The 19,373-nt window shown below is 39.6% G+C and overlaps 1 pseudogene; it reads right to left on the bottom strand.

The window, feature by feature from the left end:
• Nucleotides 1-234: 234 nt before the first annotated feature.
• On the bottom strand, nt 235-691 carry LOC102482741 (single-stranded DNA-binding protein, mitochondrial pseudogene; annotated as a pseudogene).
• Between the last annotated feature and the right edge of the window lie 18,682 nt (nt 692-19,373).

Raw genomic sequence — 19,373 nt, 5'->3', positions numbered from 1 at the left:
CATGCCCGGCATGAATTTCAAGCCACCAGGTCTGGGATGTGGAAGGGCAGTCAATTCCATGGGAGTACAGTGATGTAACCATTATGCCATCTGTTGGCCCACAGAATTAACTTTTTCTTTTCTTTTTTTTTCTTTTTTAATATAAAAAGAGTACTTTAATTCTTTTCCTCAGAAATTATAAAGACTATATATAATTTGCAAATGAGACTGTACCAAGCAATGGCCAAAGGAGAATCATCTACTCGACATCTTCTCTTTGGTCTGGTCACTCAGAAATATAATATTATCAGCTATGATTGTTGCCTGCTGTCTCACATTATTTTTATCGGGGTGTTCGCCATAGTCTACTTTCCCTTCTACATAAATTCAAGACCCCCTTTTTCACATACTGATATGCCACATCTCTGAGACCTGGCAGGAATTCTGATATTCTGTGCCACATTGTCTTTGGACTGATATCATCTGCTTGTTATACTTCATTGTCCCTTGACCTCCACATCTCATTTGTTGCCAAAGAAAATATTATGATTGGATTTTTTCCTTCCACCTGTCTCATGACAGGGTCCTGACCCACTTGCCCAAGTACTAACTGCACACGATTCAGAGATCTTTCAAGACTCAAACTACTAGCTATTTCAGATTCATGTCTCACAAACTGACAAAGTACCTGTAATACAGGTCTTTGAAACATGGCTTCTATTTTCTTTGATTTACAATCTAATCTTTAGGTCTTTCCTGATGCTCTAGCTCCAACAGCATCCAACCTGTGCATCTGACTTTTTATTTTTTAAGAATTATTTTAAAATTAATTAATTAATTAATTTTAATTTGGCCAGAGAAGGACAGTGAACGAGAGAGAGATAGAGACAGAGAGAAAGTGAGAAAGAAAGCCACTTGGTCCGGGACCCGAACCATCATCAGCCAGTACCTTTAATCACCATGCCACCTGTTGTCCCCAGTATTGACTTTTTCTAAGAGTAGTTTTTTTTTTTTTTTTTTAATGTTGTTCATATAAGTCCAGGAATAATTTTTTGTTGTTTTGTTTAAAAATTTATTTATTTAATTTTGTTTGCTATTATTATTTTTTAATGACCAGAGAAAGATCAAGAGAAAGAGAAAGGAAAAGCAAAGAAGCAAGCCACCAGTTCTGGGACTCAAACCATGGTCGGCCATGGGAATCCAGTGCCTTTATCCACCATGCCACCTGCCAGCCCATGGAAAGAAATAGTTTTTAAAATATCACATATTTGGGATATTGACAGATTTTTCTTTTTGTCTCTAGTATAATTATATAGATATCTTTTGCATACTAATTTTGAATACTAATACAAATTATTTTTATATTAATAAAATTAATTTTATTCTACAGCCTTTCTCGTTAGTTCAGTTGTCCTATAGGAACAGCTGAAGAACCTTCTTGGGGGTGAGTCATGTAGTATTGAGTATTTTCTGCCTCTCTGATATAGAATAATTAACCTCCCTTGGAGGCAGACCCAGACGGAGTCACACAATGCTAAATCTGAACACTGCAGTGGGTCGTGTGGTCTAAATTTTTATTGAACAGAATGACTAATATAATTTAAAGTAATGTTTAAAAACTATGATACAAAGTTTAGGCTCTCATAAAACTTAAACTGTATTTTAAAAGTTAATTGAATCTAGTCATATTAGTAAATGACTCTCAGTGTTTTTCTGAAAGCAAGTCTGAAACAATAAGATAAAGATGAAACAGAGGCCTTTCAAAGTGGAAAAGAGTTATTTAGAAAATGAAGGAGATTTAACCAGGAGATCGAAAAACAACTCAGGACCAATCAGGTGACATGGTAATTAAGGCAAGGATTCCTCATGGCCAACTGTGTGGTTCAAGTCCGTGGACTGGCAACTTGAAAAACACACTGAGCGTGTGTGTGGGTGTCCAAAATCCCAAAGAGAGTAGAGGAAAAGGAATTGGCATGTGGCCATTCCCTGGGTGGGAGTGGGGTGAGGGGGTTTGCTTCCTCTTTTTTCCTGTCTGTGTCTCTGTCTCTTGCTAGCAAGCACATGCACCTGCAGCCAATTAAAACACAAAACAAATCCTTGCTGCTGGTGGAGAGAATGAACTAAAAAGTGCTCTAATAGGTACAATAAAAATATTAATCCAGAGGATTCCTAGACTGGATGAATCGAAGGGTCTCATGTAATAAATTCCTACTGCACTGTGGAGAGTATTTACTATTGAGTGGATACTTACCTCAAGGCAGGAAAAAATATTATCAGTGAATTCTCATATGAACTCTCAGAGCTAGATGCTATCATTACTCTTGGTTTACAGATAAGAAGACTGATACACAAAGAGGTTAAGGGAATATCTCAAAATTATATAGGAATTAATTGGCATCCAGGATTTATAATTAAACTCCTATAATCAGACTAAATTTTACTAGTGGTATTTTCCTGTTATAAATGTAAGTTATTATAAGACAAATAACTGCAGATCAGAAAAGTTAAGGGAATTATCCCAAGTCATTTGGTTAATTAGTAGCAAAGCCAAAAATTCTCATTTTCCTGTCCAATGAATTCCTCAAAACTATTCTGCCTCCCAGTTAAATAAATGTTCAGAATGCCAGAAAGGGCCCAACTGGTAGCTTGGTGAATAAGGCAACTGGATCTTACATGGCTGACTGCATGATGTGAGTCCCAGATCCAGAGGCTTAAAAAAACACACCAGGCACGGCTAACAGATGGCGTAGTGGTTACATTGCTAGACTCCCATATGGCCAACTGTGGTTCGAGTCCCAGACCTGGTGGCTTGAAACTTATGTTGGGTGCATGTACATACGTGCCTAAGATCCTGAGAAGAGAATGGAAGAGAAGGGATTACAACATGGCCATCCACTGGTGTGTGTGTGTGTGTGTGTGTGTGTGTGTGTGTGTGTGTGTGCGTGTGTGTGTGTGAGTGTGTGCGTGTTTGTGATTTCTCACTTTCTCTCTGTCTCTAACCCTGATTAATATACACATCCTAAGGTAAAAATATATAAACACACACACACATGCACGTATGTACACATACAAACACCAGGCACGTGTGTGCATTCATAAAATCCTGAAAGGAGGGAGAAATGGAGCAGAGGGATTTCAGCAGGGCTATCTTCCATGGAGGATACCTTCTCACTTTCTCTCTCCCTGTCTCTCTCTCTGTTTCTCCAGTGAGGGCACATGCCCTCTAGCAAATTATAAAAAATAATGTTAAATATCAGAAAGATAATTTGTGTCAAAATGGCCACAGAACAGATAAACATGACCAATGTGATTGAATCATTTCAACTTACACTGCCCGTCTACGTGTCCCTCCTACTTTTGAGGCAGGAGAAAGCAAACAAATGGAAGCAGGTAAGGGTGCTAGAGCATCTGCCTATGTGGCTAGACAGAAAAACAGAATCAGGGCAGAAAACTCACCACCCAGGTTCATATAGTCAGGAGACTGGGAGGGGATATCTAGCTGATTAAGCCCTATCTTATATGGCCAATGAGGTGAATCAGTAGGCTCAGCCACATTTGATAGAGTTAATGAGGTAAATCAGTGAGCCCCACCACATTTAATAGAGCCAATAAGAGGAGAGCCATCAGTGGGCCCAGCCAATGACCAACTGTCATCACCATCTAGATTAAAAAATTATACACCCTACAGCATGTAACTGCCAGAGCCTTTGAGCTGCTCTTTGTCTGCTCAGACCCGCTCCTACTTCTCAGAAATGCACTTTTCCTTTGACTTAATAAACTACCTTTTCCTTCAGCTATTGGTATTCCATTCAATTCTTTGTCTGAAACACGAAGAACCTGTATGTCTTTGCAGAATGTGTCCCACAACATCCCCACCACAGTTTTCTATTCACCAGGGCATTTTAAGAAGCCCCAAGAACTTGATCTGACCGATTTCTTAAACACACATAATTTTGCCATTGTCCTGAGTTATGGCCAAGAGATGCCACATTTTTAGCTCATTTGTGAATGATGTTATTAGAAGTGTGCTGTTGTTTGGATCATAGATTAAGAAGGTAGGAGCCTTCCGAGCTATTCATCTGACATCTTTTATTAATTTTAAATTAACCTCGAAATTAAACTGAATTACTTTTATTAGGAAGAAAAATTGGTTTGGTAATTACCTGAATAGTCACTAGCCTGCATTTTATGCTGAGGTTATGTCCTGAGTTGCTTATATAACCTTCAGAAAGTCAATAAATCTCTCCCAGTCTTAAGATAAAAATTATGAAGCTTAATTTCATCCTGCATTCTGCCTCTTAGCACTGTCCAACCGTTCTCCTACACATAATGTGCCTCACTTATAAGATTATCTGATATAAGCAGATAAAGCTGAAGAAGCACAGTTGCGCACAAGTTTTAGCAGGGCTTTCTCCTCTTTTCCCAAACTCCAGGTCTCAAAAATGAAACCTTTAAGGTTTAAGCGGGCTTGGCTGGCCCTGTGGTATAGAGGTTAAGGGAGCTGAGTCCCACATGGTCAAACACACAGTTCAAATCCCCCCACCCCTGGGGAGCTTGGAAAACATGTCAGGCATGTATGCATGATAAGGTGTTCATGCCCCAAAATCAAGATGAAGGAATTATAGCATGATCACAACCCTTCAGAGGATACTTTCTTCTCTCTGTCTCTCTGGCAAACTCACATGCCTTCTGGTAAAAAAAATAAAAAAATAATGAAGTCTCTACTTAAAAACAAACAAACAAAAGGACTTATTCAGACATGATTACAAAACTGTGACAGAAGCCTTGAAAAGAGCCTCTCTTTGCCTCCATTGGTGGTTATTAATTGGTATAAGTCTAGAACATTTTTCAATCCTCAACAAATATCTGAAAAAAAGGTGCAAATAGCCTAGCAATTCTACTTTTAGTAATGTGTTTTTTTTTTTTTTAATTTGCCAGAGGGTGCATGCACTTGCCAGAGAGAAACAGAGAGAAAGGGAGAAAAAAGTTCCTTTGATAGGGTGTGGTTACACCGAAATTCCTTATCTTCCAACCTGGCAGGATTTTGGCATGCATGCACACTCACCCAGTGTGTTTTTCAAGCTGCTGGGCTGGGATTTGAACCACACTATTGGCCCTATGAGCTCTAGCTCCCCTATCCACTAGGCCACAAGGCCGACCTAGTAATTTACCTTATTCAAAAGTTTATTCATAATCATAAAACAATTCACATCACAGTATCACTTAAAATAGCTTATAATAGTAATAATTACAACCTGTTAAACTATATTGTTCCACATGGCTGACAGCAGTTCAAGTCCCAAACCTGGCAGCTTGCTTTCTCACTTTCCCTCTCTCTGGTTCTCTCTTTCTCTCTGTAGTGAGCGTTAAGTGCCCTGTAGCAAATTGAAAAATAAGAGTAATGATAAAATTAAACAAATAAATAATTCTTTAAACGATATTGACCTGAGATGGCCTCTGTGTTCACATAACCTGTAAACAAATCACAACCTCACTTGGAAATCTGCTTCCTTAGCAAGTTGCTAAGTTACAACCAGTCACAGCAGGGACACTTCGGTCTGTTGGAGACAGCCTGCCATTAAACCATGTTCCTGCAGGCCAGCAAAATCTGTAACCAATACAATTAGTTCTCTATCTCATTCCCTCACTTCAGTTCTTTTTTTTTTTTTTTTCGTACCTCACTTTCCCTTTCTTGCACATAAATGTTATTGCGCTACGTGGCTATCTAGAGTTCCTTGAGGCTGCCCAATTTGAATAGTTTTTGCTCAATTAAACTCTACTAAATCAAATTGTCTGAGGTTTTCTTTTAACATACTAAACCTGTCTATGGAAAAGTCCAGCAATAAAAGACTCGTCAAATAAAATGAAGCTGCCATGCTACAGCCTTTCTAAATAGACAGTAGTGACTGGTATATAGCCATGTCAATAAAAGCTTGTAAAATAGTACCTGTATTTTAAAAAAATATTACACTCAAACTCTTAAAGTTAGTAAGGATTATATCTGAGGGGTGAAATTAAGTGTAGATTTTAGTTTCTTCTTTGTGAATTTCGGTGTTTCTGAAATTTTCCTAAATGAGTGTGTGATATTTCCTGGTCTTATCTCTTTGTATGCACTGACTTTGGCTTGTAATTAAATTTGATTTATTTCTGGTCCACATGTCCACTTGGCCGGGAGCCACTTCCATCATACCTATCCTAGGTGATGGTGATCCACCCGTCTTTTTCCTGGTCCCAATAGATTTTGGCCTTTTTTTGTTTTTGTTTGCCTTTGCTTCATCAATGCTCTGTTGGTAAGGTCAAGGGAAAGTCCTAATAGAAATCTTTTCTTCCTTTCAGTAATCCTTGAGTATTTTACTCATCACTGTAGCTAAGTGACTAATTTATTCGAAGCCACACTTTGGAGTAACCGACAGTGGGAGGAACCTTTCCCAGTCTAATTTTACTATAATTATTTATGTCAGGGTAAATAGCACGGTGAGGGTGACCAGGCTTGTGAACGGACATTTGCATAAACATTAAGGCAGGGAATAGTACCTATAATCGGGACTTTCTCCAAAGTATCTTTCTTACATAATAAACTGGATTCCCAAAGAAAAGAAGCTTAAAGAAAACAATGCATGATTTTGCGATTAAAAAGAAAAGGGGCCAATTTTCTCATTCTTGAGTTTAAGTGTCACATCTAGTACTAAACATTTAATGTCTTAGGGAGAAGCGTGGTAGTCCTTTCTTGGAGGAAACTTTATCTGAGGAGCTTCAGTTTTGCGTGGGTTTAGTTTCATTCAGTTTGGTTTCACTTCCTGTGATAAATCATTATTTTTTCACCCACAGTGAAGAAATTGTTAGTTTCTATCATAGCCACTTGTTTAAGCTAGCCTAATTTGATTAATACAAGTCTTCTCTCACATGGAGTTTTTATGCAAAATTTTAAATGGTCCAAGAATGTAATCGCTATACGGGAACATAAATACCCTGCTTTGGCATAAGACTTTCTGTGTAAATGCCATGTACTCAGCCATGTTCAGCTGAGTTGCTAGACTCAAGAGCGGTTATGACTGCATTTCACAAGAACACCAGACTGGCAATGCAAATACAGAGCTCATGGCCTTGTTAATGGAACACCTGTCTGAATCGTGACAGTCGGACCTGCGTTATGAAGTGGTCTTTTTCATAAATTTTGAAACGTCTGCTCAATTATATAACACGGTCTTTATTATATGTCCAATGGTAGTCTGTGCTCATTTATTTCCTAATAGTTTTCAAATACTTGGGTTTAGTCAAACTCAAAAGAACTTGACTGAACATTCCCCTACTCCCCACCCATTTCCAACTATTCATGCCCTAAAGGGTAATTGAATCTTCCTAGTGCGAAGTTAACAATCAAGTTGTCACAGTACTGTTTTGTCTACCCTGTTTATTTTCTAAGTTGCAGAAGTTATTTCACAACTCTGCTGTTCTTTCTCCTCTCCCACTTCTTCTTTTTTTTTTTAATTACTGAAAAGATGCACTCCACAGTACTATGCAAAGTAAAACGTGGAAAGATTTGGAAAATTTCATTGATTCTAAACTGAGATCCCATGAGGTTTTGAGTAGGTCTAAATTTGGTAAAACCTGTTTTCTCATTCTTACCATCAGCTTCAGTTAGAGTCATCTGGACTTGATTTTCAGACAGCAAAACCCAAAGATCAAAATTCAGCTGCACAACTTATTGCCAACACAATATTTACAAGAATGAGTATACACAGGTGGGAATGTGTGTGTGTGTGTGTGTGCGTGTATGTGTGTGCTTGTGTGTATGTCATTAAATAAAAGACAACCTATACAACAAACTCAGTGACTATTCAGATCAAGTTTTACAGAATCCCGCCCTCCTCCCTCATGCTGACTGTGGGTTTGCACTGGAAAGAGCAGTGGAAAACTATCAGGAAATGGGTCTAAATGTTCCAAAACTATTATAAAATTACTTTCTTAAGGCAACAATCTACACAGCGTGTTGTTCCTTCTTGTGATTTATTATTTTTTTTCATTGCCAGAGGGTATGCATGCATGAAGGAGTGAGACAGAGGAAAAAACACCCTCCCATGGACAGGATCATGTCACTTTTTTTTTCTTTTTCATTTCTCCATCCAATTGTGATTTGTGGCGCACACACACACACACACACACACACATAATTTTCAAGTCACTTTGATCAGAATTTAATCTCAACCGCCATGTGGGATTCAACTCCCTTAACCTGTAGGCTATCAGGGCTGGCCTTTGTAATTTCTTTCTTTCTTTTTTTTGGAGAGGTTTTTGCTATAGGGCATGTGTGCTTGCCAGAAAGACAGAGACAGAAAGCAAGAAATCACTCTCCGGGGATGATGGCCACACCGCAATCCCTTCTCCTCCATTGTCTGTGTATGCCCCGCGTGAGTTTAAGCCACCGGGTCTGGGACTTGCACTGTGGTCGACTAAATGAGAGTCCAGCGACATAGCCATTATGCTAACTGCTGCTCCCAACCTTTGTAATTTCTTATTATTATTTATTATTTTTTTTTTGGAGAGGTTTTTGCTATACAGCGCATGCGCTCGCCAGACAGAGAGACAGAAAGCGAGAAATCCCCTCCCCCAGGGGGGATGGCCACGATGCAATCCCTTCTCCTCCATTGTCTGTGTATGCCCCGCGTGAGTTTAAGCCACCGGGTCTGGGACTTGCACTGTGGTCGACTAAATGAGAGTCCAGCGACATAGCCATTATGCTAACTGCTGGTCCTTGTAATTTCTTGATTAAAGTGTCAATATCTTTACTGGACTAAGTTACATCAGAAGAGAAGATGTGAAAAGCATGTTTTTACAGGACAATGTATGAGTGGATTTCAAGAAATTTGAATTTATTTCGATGCAAAATCTTTGCATAGTTTTCTCATACTATGCAAAATTTATATGAACTTTTGAAGACCCTTTGAATATAGAAGTTATTCAATACGTTTTAATGAAATGAGTGTTTGGATGGATGAATAAATTCTCTATGAAAAGCAACCAAAAAATTTTATATTATGAATATTCTGCAATTATGCATTTTTATTTAAAAATATACTGTTTTCTTACTGATTGCTACAATGGATTCATTATCTTAACTTTAATCATAGAAACATCTTTTTTCTTCGTTCTCGAACAGTCTAATCATATTATCTACACAAAAGATTAATATTTAATGATATTCGTACTAGCTCACCTTGAAAATGGCTGCCCAACAATCAATATCCCTTGGTATTCACAACCTCACATAGTCCTCCCCAAAAATGGTCAGGGCTGACTGTGTGTGACTGAGAGCTCACAGCAGTGAGTATGTATGACTATCAAGTTTGTAGAAGGTATTGTATTTTTCTACCCTGATCTCTTGGATAGTTTGTTCTGAGGAAAGCTTGCCACTGTGCTATAAGGACACTAAAGCACCCTTTTGAAGAGACCCATATGGAGAGGAACTCAGGCATCTGATCATCTTCCAACACTTGTAAGGGAGTCACATTAAATGTGGATCCTGAGGGCCAGCAGGTGGCAGGGTGGTTAAGGCACTAGACTCCCATGTGGCTGACCATGGTTCAAGTGTTGTACCTGGCAACTTGCTTTCTCTTCTGTCTCTCGCTCATGAACACATATGCCCTGTAGCAAATTAAATAAGAATAATGATTATAAGTCAATAATAAATAATAATTATTTTTTAAAAAGTAGATCCTGAAGCCCAAATCATATCTTTAGATGATAGTTAACACCCTTCAAAATCTGAATGTAATTGCAAGACAGTCTTAGGAGAATCAACCAGGACCCTTTTTGAATTCCTGACCTAGAATTTCTGAGCATAAGAAATTATTATTTTATGTCATTAGGTTTTGGGATAATTTATTACATAGTTATAGTATCTTCAATAATATTTAAATGTTTATGTATTTGCATATTTAAATATTTCATTCTCCTTTAGAGAGTACTGAAAATCAATAGTGATTCTAAGATCGAGCACTCAATTCTTCTATAGTTGCCTATTGAATTTTTCAATTCTGGGCCATTTAATTCCTTGTTGCATTTGTTACTATTTAACACTGGAAAGCTGCAAAGCAGCCAGTTCCAGGTGGTTTGTCTAATTTTCAAATGCTTTGTTGGATTTACTACTTATCCCTCCCTAACAACATACCCCTTTCATGATCAGTATCTTCCTGCACTCCCTGGCTTGGTAAACTATAGTGAGTGAGCAAATGTAGAAAGAGATTAGTGAACAATGAGTGATAGATATAAAGAGCAAACACACATTGGTACCTAATCTGTGCCAGGTACCATGTTAACTGCCCATGTGTGCCTGGTGTGTGCACTTCCATTGCTCCATGCATGTGCTCCGTGAGTTTTGTAGTACTTCATCTGCATTTGCTCTTCCTAGTTAGCCCATGTAGTCACACCAAAAGGAATCTCATGGGCAAAGAGCATTTGTTATCATGGAACATTGTTGTGACATGATTTTTTTGTTTAGGATGCATTCAGCTTCAGGTTTGTATAAAGAAAACCCAAGAAGTATACATTAACTAAGAGCTTCAACCGCCCCAAGAGACATAAGCCCCTGCACTCAAGAGCTTCATTTTTGTGAGGAAAATCACAATAAACGAAAAAGAAATTTCTGCAGGAGTAGTACGATCTATGCAGAAATGGGAAAAAAGGATATGCTAGAGTCATTGGATGCTTCAGAAGACAGACAGCCTGAGACCGTGAAGGAGGAGGGCAGGAAAAAGGTGAAAGGGTATCACAGGCTGAGCGAGCAATGTTAAGGCCACAGATGGGAAAGAGCTTGGCATATCTGGGATTTTTTTTTGGATGAAAGGAAGGTCAATGAGCATAAGATTGCCCAAAAGTGATACAAGAAGAGGTCAGACAGGTAGATTTCAGGAAAGCCTTTGTATCACAGACTAAAAAATTAGAGACTGGCCTGGAGCCAAGTGGTTAAGTGAGTTGATCCCTTCTGGTCTAGAGTGGTTCACAACCCATCCTGGCAGCTTGAAAAACACTCCAGGAGCTTATGTGTACATATCCAAAATCTGGGCAGGCTGGAGAAATGGAGGAGAAAGGATTGTGGAACGACCATGCCCCATTGGGAGGTGCTTTCTCTCTCTCTCTGTCTCTCTTTACAAAGGGCACATACCCTCTGATATTTTAGAAAAAAAGGAAATTATTGACTTTTACTTAGAAAACACAGAATCTGTGATATTTTGGACAGCGTCATATCGAGTTTTACAATGGCTCTGCTCTGCGAGACAACTGAGCTCCCTTATGTGTTCTATATGGAAACAAGTAAAAACAGACTGTGAAACTGATTCAGCAAGTACCAAAGCCAGTAAAAATACACTTACCAAGTGAGAATGAGAAATCGTTACGTGTCTGAAGAGGCACACACATCCATGTTCACTTGTGATTTTCCTTTTGCTTTGTAGGAAAATAGTATATAATGGTGGACTTTTACGGAGTTGAGCATTCACAAAGATCTCAGGACCTCCTCGCTACCAACGTAAAGGCCGGTCCCCTTCAGATGAATGCCATAGAAAGTCTCAAGAAAGACTTGTAGCAATTCAGCATTTGTATCCTGGATCTCTCTTACCATTTTCTGAGTAAATCCCTTCAGTTTCACATTGCCCTTTGCCCTTCCCAAGTTCCTCTTCTCTTTTATCTATCTATTTATTTATTTATTTGTTATTGGAGAGGATTTTGCTATAGGGCACCTGTGCTCGCCAGAAAGAGAGAGACAGAGAGACAGAAAGTGAGAAATCACCCCCCAGGGAGGGATGGCCACGTTGCAATCTCTTCTCCTCCATTCTCTTCTTGGCATCTTGGATGTGTACACATGCACACACACCCAACGTGAGTTTAAGCCACCGGATATGGGACTCGAACTGTAGTCGACTACATGGGAGTTCAGCGACATAGCCATTATACCAACTGCTGGTCCCCCAAGTTCCTCTTCTCTACATTTAAGATAATATTACTGAAGTGAAGAAGTCAGAGGGGCTGAATTTCAATTATTTCAGAGTATTCATATGACTAATTTAGTTTGCCTAAATAAAAACGTATACACCTGGCAAGATCTGCTTTATAAATGAGTCTCTAGTTCATCTTGGACTCCACTTAACCACTGCCCTTATTGCTAGCCTATTAGCCAGAGGGTGAGTTCTTATCAGAGGTCTTATTTTATTTTGATTTTTTAAATTGCTATAGGGCATGTATGCTTGCCAGAGAGAGACACAGAAGGAGAGAGAGAAAAAAAAGCAAGAAAGCATCCTCCAGAGGGTAGGCCATGCTGCAATACTTTCTCCTTCAGTTTCCTCTTGGGATTTTGGGCAAGTACACACCCACACACCTGGTGTTTTTCAAACTGCTGGTTCAGGACTTGAACTGCACAGTCAGCCATGTGGGAGCCAGTCACCTCCATCACAAGCCACCTCCCTGACCCAATATCATAGATCTTATGCTCATATCAATTTTTCAGTTGAGGAACTGGAACTCATCTGCAAAGTGAAAATGAGTGAATTTCCTTACCAGAGTCAATAGCAAATCTGAGGTAAGTTGACATATCTGATATTTTTGGTTTATGTCACGGAAGAAGTTTGAATCTTAGTCCATGGATGAAATACCGCAAAGATTATCATCACACTCTCAGATCTTATCCCTATGAAGTCCTTCACTCTATTCTTCTTTACCTCTCTTTTCAATAAAACACTAAACAGTGACTACAAAAAGAGTCTGGCTATATTAAGCCATTACATGAATATAGTTATTGAATGGGATCCTATATGAATACTATTTGAATAAGATGCTGGGTTTTGATCCAAAAGAAAAAAAAATACAGGGAACAATTGTTACACTAAGATCTTTGCTAAAGCAAAAATTTACATAGTAGAGTGAAAACAATAGAACTGAAGTTTAAAAAAATATATGTATTGAGTTGTTGAGAAAATCAGGATACATTTTTGCATAGAAAGATATGTCATGACTTTCCCAACAACCGAATATTTTCCTCATGTATCATTTTGTTAGTGACCATCACACACGCTTATGAAGCAACCTAAAGGTTATTGTGACTTGCGAAAGCACTGCATTTAGTATAAATCTGTCTTTTTCTTACTTGATCCTTACTAAATCAGACTCACCCAAAGGGGATCATCTTATCTATATGTTGTACTAAGAACAAACAAACAGGCTGGACTAGTAGCCCAGCTGCAGCACAGGTGAAGCCCTGTGCATAGGGAGCCCGATCCCATGTGGCTGACCACGGTTCAAATCCCAGCCCTGGTGGCTTGGAAAACACACCACGTGCAGTACATGTGTGCCCCAAATCCTGATGGATTGGATGAAAAAAGATTGTGGTGTGACCATCCGTCACGGTGGATGCTTTATCTCCCTCCCTCCCCCCCCCCGCCATGCAAGAAGATGCACCCTCTCATAATTTAAAAAAAAAAACAAGTCACTAGGCTGGCCCCATACTTCAGCAGTTAAGTGCCATGCATGGAGAGCCAGATCCTACATGGCCGACTACAGTTTGAGTCCTGGGCCTGGTAGCTTTAAGAACATGTCAGGTGTGTGTATGCATGCCCCAAATCCTGATGGATCCTGATAGTTTTAAGAACATGTCATGTGTGTGTATGCATGCCCCAAATCCTGATGGAGTGGGAAAATGGAGGAAAAAGGACTGCTGTGTGTCTGTGCCCTCACTCCCCATCTACCTCTCTTTGGCAAGGGTAACCATTCCTTGGCAACTTAAAAAAAACATTTAAAAATAAAGCATAAAAAGCTAACAAGACATAGAGATAGACATCACTATGATCACTATGCGTTATTGTCAATGAGTTATTTATTTATTTTTAATTTCACTTAGGCTGAGGGAGAAAAATAGCCAACAACTAGAACATTCTCTCAGCAGTATCGGGTTGGACTTCTGCTGTCTCTATGGGCACTGAGCATTTGCAGTCTCTAGAACTGTTGTTCCTGTTTGATTTGGATTTATTCCTTTTAAAAAAGTATATTTCTTTCATAAGAATGAGAGACAGGGAGAGAGAGCTTGACAAGCACACTCTACAGAGTCTCATACCACAATGCCCTCCCACAGCCTTCCCGGCCCCTGGGCCCCAGTGCCTACGTATGTACAGGTAAATCAGGGAATCAAACCCATGACCTTCAGTATGGATCCAGCATTGCTTGAGCAGCATGTTGCTCCTGCTGTGCCATCAAGTCAGCTCTAGATTTGTGCCTACACACCCTGAGCCCCGGGCTTGGAAAGCTGGTGCTTAGCTGTGGAGCTGGCCACATGCTGTACAAGCAAATTCCATGTCTTCCTTAAATTAGTTAGATAGCTTTTCCTCCTTTTAAAAATTTATTTATTTTTATTTTTTATTACAGTGGAGTGTATAAAGATGAACGAATTTGGCACAGTTTTGAGTCCATAAAAGCACCTTCGATTATTTTCCAAATGTTTTTGGTTCAGTAAAATCCCAAATGCATCTTGCCAAGTGCCTTTTTCTTCGTGACTTCCAAATCCATGCAAATTTCAAGGAAAATTTAATCCGTATGTTTCTGATTCATTCACTCTTAACTCAACATTTTGTTGTTTTCAAAAAATAATTTTATGTCCAAAAAACCCTTTGGAAATATATATATATATATATTCTGTTCTCCATCAAATGTTCCTCAATTGAAGGATGTTTTCAAGTACTAAAGATTACTTAAACTTCCCCCACTTTCATTTTAACTTCGAATATTCTTGTAAGAGGAGATAAGTTCCAATCAGAATATCAGGAATGTGAAATAACTGCACATTTCTGCCAGCAGCTGCCTTGCCAGAACCCAGGCTGACTCAGTCAGCTCCAGACTGTTTTTCCAAAGCCAAGTTCAGCCCTTAATCGTCTTCAGCACTCTGGAGTCTCCGCTGAGCTTGCCTCCACTGAGTCACAGTTTAAAATGTATTTGTGAATCTGAACCTGCCATTTTGTAAAAAGTACAAGCTGGGGCAAGTCTGAACTCTTTTGAAACAATGGAGTATCTTATTTTGTAACCATATCACTTAAAGGGGGAAAATCCTTTCTATAACTCTTGTAGTATAGTCTGCAGTTACCTCAATATTGTTTACTTTTTTGAACCTTATTTTAGGGTCATCAAATCGCATTACAGAGGACTTTAGGGTTTATGCAAAAAAAAAATCCATAAATACGTCAAGATACTGAACACGTTAACAAGTAAATAACAAATACATGTTTATGCATTGGCTTCTCATGCAAGCAATCTGGTTGGTATTTTTCTCAAGGGAGTTATTTAAATTTTAAATGGAACAACATCTCATTTAGAGTTCTACAAATATGCTAAGGCACAGAAGTAATTTATATGTACATGAAACTCTTCACTTAAGCACCTGGGTACTTGACAATAATTAAAATACAAAATAGACATATTAACTTTTCCTTTTAACTTTCCACCTTTTTCTTCTTCATGGAGAGAGAGGAAATTTCTGGAGTATTTGTCAAGTATCTACAAGTCCTTTTTCCCAGTACCATATAATGCCTGACTACAATTACTTCCTGAAATTCTTTCTGTTGCATCTTTCCAAAGCTATCGTCTCTACTTCCCTTATATATGCATTGTCTATCTCCAGAATGCGGTATTTCTGGAACTGCCAGTCCATTTTATGCCACTTGCCAATACTAAGCATTTATCTCACTTTAATGCCAGCAATATATTGTAAAAAATTGAAAAGACAATAGAAGTTATCAAAATGATGAAAGTACTGAAAATTGAAAATTTCTACAACAGTTTCAATAATGACCTAGGTATGGATAATTTTTATAGTTATGTCATTGATCCCAAATCTCCATACTCATCTCTACCATCATTAACTGTCTTAAAAAGGACATAACTTAAGGGAACCAGCAGTTAGCGTAATGGCTATGTCGCTGGACTCCCATGTAGTCGACCGCGGTTCACGTCCCGGACCCGGTGGCTTAAAACTCACGCCGGGCGCGTGTGCGTGCGTGCCCAAGATCCCAAGAGGAGAATGGAGGAGAAGGGATTGCAGTGTGACCATCCCCCCTGGGGGGTGATTTCTCACTTTCTGTCTCTATGTCTCTCTCTGTCTGTCTGGCGAGCGCACATGCTCTATAGTGAAAAATCTCTCCAAAAAAAAAAAAAAGGACAAAACTTAAATTAGTGGTCCTGTCCTTAGGACCAGCAGATGGCATAATGGTTACATCACTGTACTCCATTGTAGTTGACCACGGTTTGAGTCTTGGACCTGGTGGCTTGAAATTCACACTGAGCACATGTGTGTGTGTGTGTGTGTGTGTGTGTGTGTGAGACCAAATCCCAAGAAGAGAATGGAGAAGAAATGATTGTGGTGTGACCATCCCCCTATGAGGGTTACTTTTTGTCTCATTGGTAAGCACACATGCCTTATAGCAAAAATTTCTCAGGATCAGCAGTTGGTCTAAAGGCTGAGTTGCTAACCCCCATGTAGTCGACTATGGCTTGAGTCCCAGACCTGGTAGCTTAAACTCACACCGGGTGCATGTGCGTGCATGCCCAAGAGCTTGAGAGGAGACTGGAGGAGAAGGGAATGGGGGGTGATTTCTCGCTTTCTGTCTCTCTTTCTGGAGAGCACACACACCTTATAGCAAAAACCTCTCCAAAAAAAAAAAAAGAAAGAAAGAAAAGAAAAGAAAGAAAGAAAAGAAAAAAAAATTCTCAGAAATAAATAAATAAATAAAAAGATAAATAAATCAGTGGTTCTTAAAATGTGACACCCAGAAATGTCAGCATTGAGTCTGTCTCAGACCTATTTGATCAGAAACTCGGAGTGGGGGAAAGCAGTGAGGCTCTCTGATACGCATTTTTTTTCTTCTTTTTTTTTTTTGTTCTTCTTTTCTTTCTTTTAGTTTTGCTATAGGGTCCATGTGCTCACCAGAGAAACAAAGAGAGTGGTGAGGAAGAGTGAGAAATCACCCCCAGAGGGCATGGCCATGCAGCAATCTCCTCCACTCTTTTCCTGGGATTTGGGGCACACACGCACATGTTCCTGGCATTTTTTTTCATGGTGCTGAGTCTGCAACTCGATCCACACAGTCTGCCATGTAGGATCCAGCCACTTTAATCACCATGCAAATAGGCTGGCTCTGACATGTGTTTTAATCAGCCCTCCAAGTGGTACTGATGCACACTGAAGTATGAACTGACCCTGAAATTATTATTTTTTCAAATTTGCTGGAGGGTACCTGCACTTTCCAGAAACAGAAAGAAGAGGGAGAAAGCACCTCTGATGGGGTGTGGTCACACTAAGAATCTCTCCATTTTCAATCCTGTCAGGATTTAAGGCATGTGCTCAGAGTCAGGGTCAGGATTCAAACTGTGGTTGGCAATGTGAGATCCAGTTCCTTAACTAGTAGGAGGATACAGGCTGGCCTCTTAATGTGTTGAATCTAGCAGTTTCCTTTTCCTTTCCTATTTTTATAAAGTTGTTATTCTTATCAATAGCATTACAATCACCATAATTTATTAACAGTGAAATCTTAAAGGTATTTTTTTTGGGGGGGGGAGGTTTGCGCTCGCCAGACAAAGAGAGACAGAGAGACAGAAAGTGAGAAATCGCCCCCCAAGGGAGATGGCCATGCCGCAATCCCTTCTTCTCCATTCTCCTCTCGGGATCTTGGGCACATATGCACACGCACCCGGCATGAGTTTTAAGCCACCGGGTCCAGGACGCAAACCACGGTCGACTACGTGGGAGTCCAGCAACATAGCCATTATGCTAACTGCTGGTCTCCTTAAAGTTGTTTTTGTTCTTCTTTGTTTTGCCTTCTTTTTCAGTCCTTCATCATTAGGGCTGCCTATTTTGTGACCAGAGTATTCTAAAACATCTAACATCTTATTTAGTTTAGGCTACAAAGTAGAATCCCAAACCTTGTCCAATAAACCAGAGGATATCCTCTCTGCAGTCTTTAATTCTGTATCATGTTAAAAATAACACTTCTTATACACTGATTTTATTTTTCAGTCCACATCTCAAGAACAAGGCTATATGGGTCTCGATGGTGGCAGGGTAAAGTACAATGCTGTGTGAGGCAATCTTGCATGGAAGGTCCTTAGTTCTTCTCTAGAGACCACCCCGAGTATACCAGGCACGCATGTGTCCATGATCCAGAGCTGGATAAAGCTCGGGGCAAATCATGGCACCCAAAAACCAGCTGGGAAGCTCTGGCTCATGGAAAAACTAAGTTAAAAAAGACCAGTGTTGGGACCAGCCGATGGTGTAATGGTTATATCGCTGGACTCGCACATACTCAACCGTGGTTCAAGTTTCAGACCCGGCGGCTTAAAACTCACACTAAGTGTGTTTACATATGTGCCCAAAATCCCAAGAGGAGACTGGAGGAGAAGGGATTGTGGCGTGGCCATCTCCTCTGGGGAGTGATTCCTTGCTTTTTGTCTATCTCTCCAGCAAGCTTATGTACCCTATAGCAAAAATTTCTCTTAAGAAAAAGACCAGTGTTTTTTTATTTCGAACCAAAATACAATGTTCTTGCTTGTCCTTTGAGGCCTCCTCCCATCAACATATCCCTGCCTTAGTTTTATTCCTCAAGCTCTAGCAAAGCCAGTCTCATTGACTTTTCACTTCTTTTGGACTTCGTGTTTCTCATATTTCTTTTATCTGGAATGCCTCCCCCTCCTTTCCACCACTCTCTATTCTCTGCCTATTGAAAATCCAATCACATTTTTTGAATCAGAACTCTAACTTTATCATTCAGTATTTATTTTTACTCTGTGGTAACTGTATTATATTTTCCCTAACTGGTATGTTTCTTTCTCATTATTCTGAAGATGATACAATGTAAGTACTCTCCAGCTTTATATCTTTTTTTTTTTTTTTTTTTAGTTTTTTCCTATAGGGTGCATGTACTCACTGGAGAGACAGAGAGCAGAGAGACTGAGAGTGAAAAATCACCCCCTAGGGTGGATGGTCATGCCACAGTCTCTTCTCCTCCATTCTTCTCAGGACTCTGGGCATGCAGACACACATATCTGGCGTAAGTTTTAAGCCACTGGGTCCAGGTCTTGAACCATAGTCAACTACATGGGGGTCCAGTGACATAACCATTATGCCATCTGCTGGGCTCATCTATATCCTTTTACCATTTAATATTAATTCCCTCTATAATGCTTAGCATAAGACCCAGGACCTGGTCATCTGACTTAAAAGTAGGTAAAAGTGGGACCAGCAGATGGCATAATGGCTACATTGCTGGACTCCCATGTAGTGTACTGTGGTTTGAATCCCAGACCCAGTGGCTTAAACTCATGCCAGGCCCATGTGCGTGCGTGCCCAAGATCCTGAGAGGAGAATGGAG

This window comes from Tupaia chinensis, unplaced genomic scaffold (assembly GCF_000334495.1).
Source record: "Tupaia chinensis unplaced genomic scaffold, TupChi_1.0 Scaffold000117_2, whole genome shotgun sequence".
Lineage (NCBI taxonomy): Eukaryota > Metazoa > Chordata > Mammalia > Scandentia > Tupaiidae > Tupaia > Tupaia belangeri.
This window is presented reverse-complemented; position numbering and strand designations above follow the sequence as displayed.